Source organism: Panicum virgatum, chromosome 1K (assembly GCF_016808335.1).
Source record: "Panicum virgatum strain AP13 chromosome 1K, P.virgatum_v5, whole genome shotgun sequence".
Taxonomy (NCBI): domain Eukaryota; kingdom Viridiplantae; phylum Streptophyta; class Magnoliopsida; order Poales; family Poaceae; genus Panicum; species Panicum virgatum.
In genome coordinates, this window is record NC_053136.1 from 38005723 (window position 1) to 38017440 (window position 11718).

The window sequence follows — 11718 nt, forward strand, 5'->3', positions numbered from 1 at the left end:
TTTTGAATTAAAATTGTCTAAGGGCGATGAATACATCGGCCATTTTTTGTGCTAAGGGCGATAACAATTTATCGACCATATCTTACTTCTCCTTCAAGCTGATGATGAAACAACTTGCTTAGGCCTCCATACCTGCTTCATGGTGACCGACCTTGCTGGTACAACCTCCGCTTGCTGTTCCATACACTCCTTCTTGCGCATCCGTTGCAGCCTTCTCTTTTGGGTGTGAGACAAGCCTGAGGGACACCACTTCGGTTGTAGATATTATGAATCTTGTTTTAAGCTCTTCTCACACTCTTTACTGCAATCAATATCCTTTTTGACTAGATTATCTTTAATCGGTCTTTGTGAAGCAAAATTTGGATATATAGGAGGATAATGAATATAATACAACTGCATGTGCATCCTACTATAATCCAAAGACATATAACAAGGATACCAGTAATACCATGAAGCAATCGGTTCATTAAATGAATTACCTTGACATGAACTCGATTGCTCTTGAGATGATGATGGATTTGTATCCTTAACTTTGTCTGGCCGTCCCCTTTGCTTCTAGACGACTCCTTTTTTCTTATATTTGGCCAAGAGTTATTTAAAACTCGGCCTTTCCTTTTCCTTTTGTTTTTGGAATTGTTTTCAGAATTCCCAGAGTGCCCGGTCAGACCGATCTTTGCAGACTCGGCTCCCTTTTTCTATTTCTGCCCCCGAGCATTGAATTCTCCAATGAATCTTCAGGAACCTTCTTTGCTGGAGCTTCCTGGCGAAATCTCGAAGGCTCAGATCTCTCTTTACCCACAATTATATTTTTCCCTTTTGCTGATTCAGCTTGATTTGGCCGAATTAACACTTTGCAATTATTCAATTCAAGCATGTGTGTATGTGCAAAAAAAGGATTCTGATCCACCTTCATTTGTGGAACAATTATTCGGCCTTCATTAATAGCCGATTGAATTTGTCTCCGAAGCACATTGCAATCATTAGTCGCATGAGAGAAAGTATTATGAAACTTGCAATAAGCTCGCTGCTTTAATTCTTCAAGCGGCGGTATGACATGCGACATCTTGATGTATCCATTTTTATATAATTCATCAAATATACTCTCGTATTTGGATACATCAAAAGTGAATCCTTCTTGCCGATCTTTGTGAATCGGGTTAAGAGAACCACAAATGCAAGGTTTATCATTTGAGGGCCAAACAAATTCAGCAGTATATACTTCTTTATCTTCATCGTCCGAACAATTGGAATCACACTCAATCACATAAACAGGACGATTAGTCTTTTCATTGAACTTTTATAAATCTCTAGCTTCTTTAGCTCGACTTTCATTAGCCAGAGCTTTTTTAAGACTTCACTAACATCTAGAAATTTTTGTCCCTCTAGCTTTGCTTTATGAAAATCAAGTAAACTAGCAAAAACTAGATCAGCTAAATCTCTATTAGAAATTTTCAAATTATAATATCGATTTCTAGTATCTCTAAATCTTCTATTATACTCAGAAACACCTTCATGTATCTTTTACTTAACCGATGTAAGATGTGACAATTTCAATTCAGTTTCATCACTAAAGAAATAATCACGAAATTTTTCTCTAAATCAGCAAAAGCGAAAACTGAATTGGGTGGCAATAAAATAAACCAAGTAAATGCAGCACCGGATAGAGATAAAGGAAATAACCTTAATTTGTAAATGTCATTAGTGCTAGCTTCACCATATTGTATAATAAATTGACCAATATGCTCCAATGTAGTTCTACTATCATCACCGGTGAATTTAACAAATTCAGAAATTTTAAACCCTTGAGGATATGCAACATAATCGTAATTCTCAGGGTATGGTCTTTGATAAGATCGGCATTTGACTTTAGGCTCTATACCAAATGTTTGCTGAAATATTTTAATCACCTCCTCTTTAACATTACATGATCCAACATCATCGGCGTTAAGCCGATTTGTGATCGGTGTATTATTAGGTTGAGCAAAGTTCATCGGTGTAGAATGTCGCAACGAACTTGCTGTCCCATATGGCACATTGGCATTAGGTGATGCATTATAATTAATTCGGCTATGCTGATTAGCCGAATTAGTCACAATAGCATAATTAGTTGGAATTGCCGAACCACGCATTGTCTTATCGGTATTAGATGTAGATGCATTATTACCGACAGACTTCATACCAAGATGTACTACAATTCGACTAAAACGATCATCAAACATATCATGCATATGTTGACCAATAAATTCCAACTTATTATTCACATGAGAAGAAACAGCATTATCTATAGCATTAGCTATTTCGAAATTAAGGGCAGGCTGTTCGCTCTCATCGAATTTTACCTCAAACTGTGAAGCATTGGAGGCGGCATCTGTTGTGACCTTCCCTTGTCGATCGATGGAGAAGTGCGAGATGTACTGGTTCATAGCTTCTTCTTCCAGCTTCTGGATCTCCTTCTCCTTCTTTTCTCTGATCTTCTTTTGGATGTCCTGAAGAACCTTCTGATGCTCGGCCGGAAGTTGTTGAACAGTCGGCCTCTTGATGTTGGCAGCATCAACTTCACCAGGTTTAGGAATACCGGCCATGGCAGCAGATTTATTTTTCTGATCTCCAGCGGAGTCACCAAAAAGTATGTTGGCGCAGAACTAGGGCCAACACACCAAAGCGCTAGAACGCGCAGCGAGCGACGGCACAACGTAGCGCCGATACTCAAACTGGTTGGGTATACCGGTCAGACCGGTTGTCGCCGGGACGACCGGCGGCGAGACCAACGAACGTCGTCCGAGAAGGACCCGTTGGGGCAGGCGCACGCAAGGTTACTCTAGGGTCGGCAGGCCACCTAGAACGCCCTCAATCGACGTAGAGACGAAGGAGGAACAACAAATAATAAATTGGAAAAGTTAAGGCAAAAAGAAATGATAAAAAGATAGAAGTTATATTATTTGATTGATTGGATGCCTCAATCAGCCGTGACCCTTTGTATTTATAGGGTGGGTGGACTTATCCCGCAAGAAATCCTATTATAAAATCTAAATCTATAAAAATCTCTATTTGTCAACAGGGAGCAGCGCTGCACCTGCGCAAGCTGAGCCAGCGTGCGATAGAGCCTCAGTTGCCCCTAGCGTCGGATCAATTTGCTGGCCACGCGTGCAGCGTGTTGATTCTATGATAGTAACTATTTACTAGCTAAAAGTGATTCTTAATGTTTTTTAAATTGAATTTTATAAAAAAATAGATTCAGTGTGAGAAGTGAATTAAAATAATATATTTTTTAGCTGCCAGCTTTTTAATTTATTTTAGAGAATCACTTTACATAATCAGCACAAAATCACTTCTCTCGAAAAAGTTATATGGCAGCCTGCCATTGGCAGGAGCTTCTCCTAAATTAGAAAAGCTCTAGGAGCTCTAGCAAGCAGGACCTTATTTACTGCACACCCAGACACAGGTCGCCATGCTGACTACACGCCCGCACCGGGCAGCCTATAGATACAAAGTCAAATTCCGTACCGTGCAGCCTAGATGCAAAGTCAAATTCCGTACGGGACAGCCTAGATGCAAAGTCAACTTCCGTTTGTGAGATCTGTTCTTCCGCGGCCCGTGAGGAAATGGATAGAAACATGTGCAGTTGACCAAAGATGTTGTAATGCGCATCCAATTAGTTTTGGGACGCGAAAAGTCTACAATAACCTTAAGGTCCTATTTAGATGATTTTTGAGTTTTTACACACATAATTAGCTTCCAGTTGTAATAATCTGCACAAGAATGCAGCCGGAAACTCTCTAAATTGTAAAGTATTTTTTTTGGGTAAATATCGTGAGGAATCACCATATTTTTGGAGAAGCCAACCTTACATTATTCTGGCTATTTGCACTTGCACACAAAAAGTTTTTAAAAATTCACATTATTGGAGTATGTAACATTCCGTAAAAATTATGGGATGTTACAATATGTGTCGCCCTTAGTGCAAAAATATTTCACAATGAAAGATTGTTTGTATCACCATGATCATGGCTGGCTTAGAGGAGAGGGCAGCCGGGGCTATGGGGGTGGGTGGGTGGGGGGGGGGGGTTCCAAGGTCTAGTATGTAGTAGGTAGTAATACTTTCCCCCAATTCGGAGCATACGAGCAGGCACTTAGGCACGCTGCCAGGCACGTAGGTCTTCCGGACGTCCGCATGAATTACATATATTATTAAAATTTATACCTTTCTTTTAATTACGGTCTTAAATAGAAAATAGATGGTCTAAGATCGTCCAAAATGTGAGTCTTCAGTGATGCTAAAAAGGAGAGAGAGGATTGGGGCATTACTCTACACACTGTGGAAGGCGATGCTTAGTTCAAGCGATGCCAAGAAAATATGGAGCGGGGCAAGAACTTGCGCCGTTGCCAATTCCATCAAAAATTGATTCATTGTTCTTGTCAGCTCTCCTCACCAACTGCAGCTCAAATCTTGTTTCAAGCCTGGGAAGAGATAAACTAAAAGCAACGCCCATTCATCTATACACTGCAGCTCTGAAAGGTTGATGCCTATTCATTCACTTTGAGATTTTTTTAATTACTACAACATTGTGGAGGGCCTAAACGGACTCGTAGTGTCTGGCTCGCCCTGAGACCCTTGAAAACCATGAGCCGACCTTGACCATGATGACTACAAGTTGTGAGGCTTCAATGCAAGTCCATTACATTGGTCATTGTTTAAATTGATAAAGACTCAATGAGCATAGCACATGAAAAGAGCCAGCGAGTGAAGTCTCCATCAGAAAAATGTGGTATGATCAAAGAAACTCTATTTCTTACTACAAAAATACATGAGAATTTTATCTTGCAAAAAACAAACATAGCTTAGTTCCCCGATGATATTAAATTTCTACCAGAGCCATATGTTGATGTCTTTGAAAAAACCTTTTACATGTGCTACTTGTTTTTTGCATTGAGTATTGTCAAATTGTTTGTGACCCTTGTGAGATTCATTTCATACTTTTAAGATAAGATAATGTATAGTCCACCTATTTCCCACTGCTGGGTATTCTAGGCATTAACTACCGGGCGCATCGCTGTGGTTTTGTCCAAATTCACCTACTCAGTTACTCATATGCTGACTTCTACCCTGGAAGTTACGCAAAAACATACCTTCCGTCCATGCAAAAAATACTCCATCCCTTTGACACAACTCTTCATACTCATCATGCAAAAAGATTTGGGCTATGCAGAAAAAAAAAACTTATCCATGCCCAGAGACGTGGAAAAAAAAAGGAAAGAAGAAAGATAGCTCATATCTCAAGAAACAAATAAAAGATAGAGTTGTGCAAAAGGAGTGCGAGTTCCATTCACAAAAATTCCACACACATGCACATCTTGATTTGATTGTATGATGTTTTCTCCATTGTGTCCGATTTTTGGCTTTCCAATATGTGCGGAACAAGTATGCTTCATTTTCATCCCCTACCCTGAGCTCCACAGAAATCCTTATTAGAGGGAGGAAGAAAAGAGGCAATGCAATGCCTTGGTGAGGAATCATACACGTTCAGTGATCCGAGAGAATTATTTGAGGAGTAAAGTTACAATTTCTTTCAAAAGACCCAAGTTATTTATGAGGAGAAGTAGAGTTGATATGACTCTTCATATTGGCTTAGAAAATTATGATCCTGAAGGGGATTATCGGCTATGAGAGAATTGTACCAGAAAAGTTCGTCAAGGTCTCCGAATCGCTGCAGTTTTCATCTATCAGATTTTCTAAGCTTTAACTTCTGGGGGCACCGCTGTCGTTTTGTCTTGATTTATCTGTCAGTTATTGAAATCTCAAGGTTGCTATGCTGGAGCATCAGCTGAATTATGGTAAGGAACCTGAAAAAAGACATTGGCTATGAAAAGATAGTATCAGAAAGGCCGAGGTGTCAAGTCTGTCATGCAGATTGAGGCATTGGATGTACAAAGTTTCAAAGCATGAAATCTTCATACTCCGAAATTGGAGGGCCGTGTGTTGACACTATTTTTTTTTGGCACATGTCAATCTGATGATGGGCAGCCGATGAGGAGTGGGCCGACGAAGGGCACAGAGAATCATACTGGGCTAGTGGGCCGGAATGGACATTGATGTCGTAGTCAGTGGAGCTATGGAAGGGCAGACGAGATCACATCAGCAAGTTATCTTGTAGATTTGGAGTTATTTATTTAGGAAAGTTTGTTTCTTGCAGTTCAAGTTGTAATCTTGCCATATCGGCAAAGGGGGTCTATGTTTAGGCTATAAAAAGCGGACCTTTGGGATTTGTAAATGTTGATCAACCACATCCAATCAAAAACCTTTATATTCAGTACATCTACTTTTTATGTCGGCGACTTCGCCAAAACCCTAGTTGCAGTACCTTTTTCCCTTTACGAGTTCTTCTTAGCAAGCACGTTCATCGTTTGCTGGTAAGTTCTGAGTCGAATTGTGTAGATAGGCCCAGGTTGATAGAGCATTGCTTCTTCCTATGTCTACAACACTCAAAATTATCGAGCACATTAGATCTGTACGGTGGGGTCTAGCTGTTCACAAATATAGTTTATCGAGCTTGTTAGATCCGTCCGGTGGGGTCTAGCTTGCTCACTAATTTACCGGTAGAAATTATCAATCTGTTAGGTTATTTGATCTGTTAATCTATGTTGTTACTTTTACCATAAGTTATCGACATCTGCTTAAACCTTGCTAGTTTAATTTGTTTATTCTAGTTTGCTTTAAGTTTTTTTGTCATAAGTTATCCAGCCTAGATCTGCTCACTATCGACTTCTTTCGTGTTGTCTCAAACATGGCCGATCGGATCTGGATCTAGGTATTTTCTGCAGGTTAGGTCATCCTAGGTGCGGCTTGCCTCCTCCTGAATCAGCTAAGCGATAGCCGATTTGCTTACATCATTGATATCGGCAAGATAACCGATAGCTCTCAAAATTTAATGTTTATCATTCTTGTCAATTGCAAGTCAGATTGACTGGTACGCCAAGCGTACGACACGTGCGCCGATTGGGTTCGGTACGATGGAGCAAAGCAGATCTCCCCGGCCCTAACGTATGTGGAGCGTGGAGATCCATCTAGTGGGATTTTCGCGTCAACAGTTGTCCTTCCCCACAAGACACGCTTGCATAAGCTTTAATTGGCTTCCACCGCACATCCACATTGTCGGCTCCAGCGAGATGAGTGTGGTCGTCGTTCCCTAGAAGAAAATATGGAAAACAACTTAATGGAAACACTGTAAGTGTATTTTGTACTTGCAAGATTTATTCATAATACCATACATTCGGCGGATGCATTAGGGTATTTAAATTTTAATATTGATGTATAAAAATGCAAGCATAATTTATCTAGTGAATAAGCAAAAGACATGGTATTTACATTATCTAGTGAATAAGCAAAAGCATAATTTATCTTGTAAAAATGCATTTCTAACTGCCAAGAAGTGACTCCATGTAATCTTGCAAAAATCACCGAATACTAGTTGTCATAATTTCTGACTTGAGCTTAGCAATAGTTATGTACTCATTGAGAAAAAAATATGAACTATACCAAGACATGACTCACATGTTGAAAAGGTAATTACGGTCATACCACTTCCATCACCATTACTTCGAAATCATGCGATAAATAAATTTATTCATTTTCGATCATGCGCGGGGTTTGAAAACAGACTTTCTGGTATCTACTGGATGCTGCTTTGTAAATTTTATTTATTTTATTATATATTCATATGGATATCTGATGACTTTTTTCTCTTAAAGTGTTGGAGGGAGGCACAAGGAAATAATTTATGCGCATACTATTTTTGCAAGAACATCCATGGACTAATCGATCCTTAAAAGAGAATACTGCTTGGTAGATGGAATTAAGTAAAAAAACTTTATTAATGCTTCAACTCATTTTGTAAATTATCATAATTAATAGTTTTACTTTTCCATAGATCTACATGATGCGAGATCACCTCATACTAGAGGAAAGGGTTTTGACGATTCAAGAAGTCCTATGCGAATTCTACTATGATGAAACTAACATAGATAACTCCAAATATAATGATATATGCAAAAAAAAATGTTGCATTTTGTATGTAATTAAGTATATGTATATATGTGTATGTAAACATATATAGATGAACTCCAATAACATATATACATAATATTTATCCTCAATATTTTCTATGCTCAGGGGATTAAGCGGACAAAGTGAACTTTTCCCTTTGTTTTGTCTCACACGTGCTTTGACGAGCAGTGCCATCGCGCGCGCGGAGCTCAGTTTTCGACACATGTGTTTGACCCTTCCGTTTGTTGCATTCATTATGGCGTAGTACATGTATCTCTAGGCTCTAGCCGCGCCAGCATATTGATGGGAGATTGGGAGCGGACAGGATGCGTTTACAACCTGGTGGCCAGTGCCAGATCATCAGATCAAACATCTGTTCGAAATTATAAATCCTTTACAGTTCGATCTTTCAAATTTCTAGGTTTAGAGAAGATTAGATCCTATAAAAATTTGGACTAAATTCACTATATCAATTTTCAACCGAAGAGTAGAAGAAATAAACATGATCTAACTATAAAACTAATTATATGGATGGACGGAAAATCACGAGATAAATCTATTAAGTCTAATTAATTCGCCATTAGAGGATGTTGTTAACTGTAGCACAGCATTGTCAAATCATGATCCAATTAGGCTTAAAATATCCGTATCGCAATTACACCAGGAGTTATTTAATGGATTTTGTCGATTATTCACATTTAATACTCCTAATTAGTGGTCAAATATTCGAAGTACTGTAGCACTGGAAATATTTTGAAATCTAAACACACCCTAACTTTGCATCTACCTTAATTATTAACTTCTGCATCTAATAATTTATGAATAGCTCTGTGCATCGTTGGGTCGTGGGGATAATTTTAACATATTTGCTCTTTATTAAACGATTGAAATTTCGTTTATCCATCGATGGACGTTGTGGGCTCCTTAGATTGATGATCAACGCACGAGGGCGCCCCATGAAAAAAAACAAGATTGTCCCAGCTGTTCCGCATCTTTGACTCGTGGAGTAGTGATTGCTTTTTGAAAACTGATGATATCACAATATATTAACGGCTTGTTTGGTTGGGAGATTCAGCCAGCCACAACAGTATTTTTCTCTCACGCCAAATCAGCCAGCCAGCCAGCCAGCAGTATTTTTCTCTCACGCCAAATCATCCAGCCAGTCAGCCAGCCGAACAAGGCGCAAGTGCCACACCTAACTCATGTTGGACTCCGATGGTACAAAGCCGTACGCAGTCATGACTTAGTTTACTGCACACCGAGCCACAGGTCGCCATGCTAACTACACGCCTGGAGCGGTAGCCTAGATGCGAAATCAAATCCTACCGTGGCCCGTGAGGAAATTTATAGAAACATGTAATGCGCATCCAATTAGTTTTGGGACGTGAAAAGTCTATAATAACCTTAAGGTTCTACTTAGATGATTTTTGAGTTTATTCTACGCACATAATTAGTTTCCAGTTGTATTACTCTACACGGATGCAGCCGAAAAGAGCTATTGGTATAGAAACTGTTGCAGCCAGTACCTTCAGCCCTATGGAAGGGCTATTGGTATTAAGTAACGGGGCGTGGCACGATACTAATAAATTTATAGAAACTGTTGCAGCCAGTACCTTCAGCCCTAGGAAAGGGCTATTGGTATTAGTAACGGGGCGTGGCACGATACAGTACTAATGCGTATTTATTAGTATCTGGTGGAGCCATAATCCGGTACCAGTAACTCTTAGGAGAGTTAATACCGAGTCGTGGCATAATCTGATACTAATGTCTCCATCATTAGTAACAGGTCGTGTCATGACCTAATACTAATGCCACGATAGATATTAGTATTAGGTAATGCGAGGACATGATAGTAACAATTGATTATTAGTACAATAGTAATAAATTATACTCTATGTCCCACTATAGAATAGCTTGCTCTATAGCCAGGCCAACCAACCGCATCATGGTCACGCTACGCTACGCTACGAGAGAATCTTCTATGCATAAAGTAGTAAATGAAGTCAATTTGCAAAACTTTTTCAGGGATGTGTGTAACTTTTCGCGACGAATCTAATGATGGTAATTAATAGATAATGGCTACAGTGATGCTATCGTAACTATTCTCTAATCGCGCGGTAAAAGACCTCATTAGATTCTTCAGGTTCCTAGCGCGAGATTCTGAAGTTAGTTTTGTCAATTGACTTTGTTTGACACTCTAATTAGCAGTCAAAGTGCCACTATTATTATTATTATTATTATTATTATTATTATTATTATTATTATTATTATTATTATTATTATTATTATTATTATTATTATTATTATTATTATTAGGGCCGTCGGGTTACGGTTTTGTCCTGTGGAGACCTTTCTTTGGGGTACCCGGTACTGACCCCGATATAATAGCAATAATTAATAGATGGTTTTCCTTATTTACAGGATTTGAACATATATATATATCTTGTCACACAGGTTTAAATAAAACCATATGCTAACATGCATATTACGTTGGTTTTGACCCTTTTCAGCTTAGTGAACTATGCTTCAATGTTGTATTTCCTAGATATATATGTGCATCATACTGTCAAGTATGGATATGCCAAATTTCAACTATTTCAAAAGTTCTTGTTATAGTTTTTGATGAATTTACAAAAACTTAAATATCTCATATATGTTGTGTTTTCATTATATATGCCCCATGCATGATATGTCCCGATCCATTGAGGTATGTAAAGTTTTGTGCCCGCAAGGTTGAAGATGAAAGCATCGATTGTTTGTCGCAAGTTCTTTCCTTTTATCCCCCTTACGATGTGGACACATCTAATTGATGGTCCATGCGGATATAGTATAATCGTGATGTCCTCCGCCACCTGTGACCACAAAACGTTTGAATGCACCCTATCTAGAATAATCACATGGTTTCACTTTCAGAGACATGGATGAATATAATCCCAACATTTTTGGCCTGCACGTTTTTTCTCTTTAATTTCGTCGTGTGCAGAGCAAATTAACGCATGAATGTGCATAGAGGCAACCCAAGTTGCTAATGATTTTTCTAATCAGCAGTAATTATGCATCGTTGACCCAGCCACACCACATGTGTGTGGGCTATATCAATCATTATTGAGCTCCAGTGATTTCGGAAGCAGATAACAATTAACAAGTAGTAGTTTTTTTAGGGGTATTAACAAGTACTAGTACTAATCGAGAAGAGCTCTATATATCAGCGCCATGAAACGTTTCGCGCATGGACGATTTTTTATTGGACTGGGCCCATCCATCCATCGATTTTCTATTGTACAAGCCCCAACCGGCCGGCAACGTCGCATAGTCAACACCGTGGATGGACTATCGGAGGCGAAATCCTCGAGGAAGGATTCGGTGGGGCGGCAGAGTGGTGGAAGTAAAACCAAAAGCATCTATATAGAATGCAACAAGATGCAATATAGATATACGTACAGTGTGTGAGTGTGTTTTTTTTTGAACCGTACCGTTTCAGCGATCTATGCTTCAATGTTGTTTTTCCTGAATATGTGCATCATACTGTCAATATGAATATGCCAACTATTTCAAAACTTCTTGTTATAGTTTTTGATGCATTTACAATAAATTAAATATCTATTGTGTACATTCCATAATACTAGTGGAGATGTACTTTCCACATGCACGTATTTAATTTTTCTTCCATCAAGCAA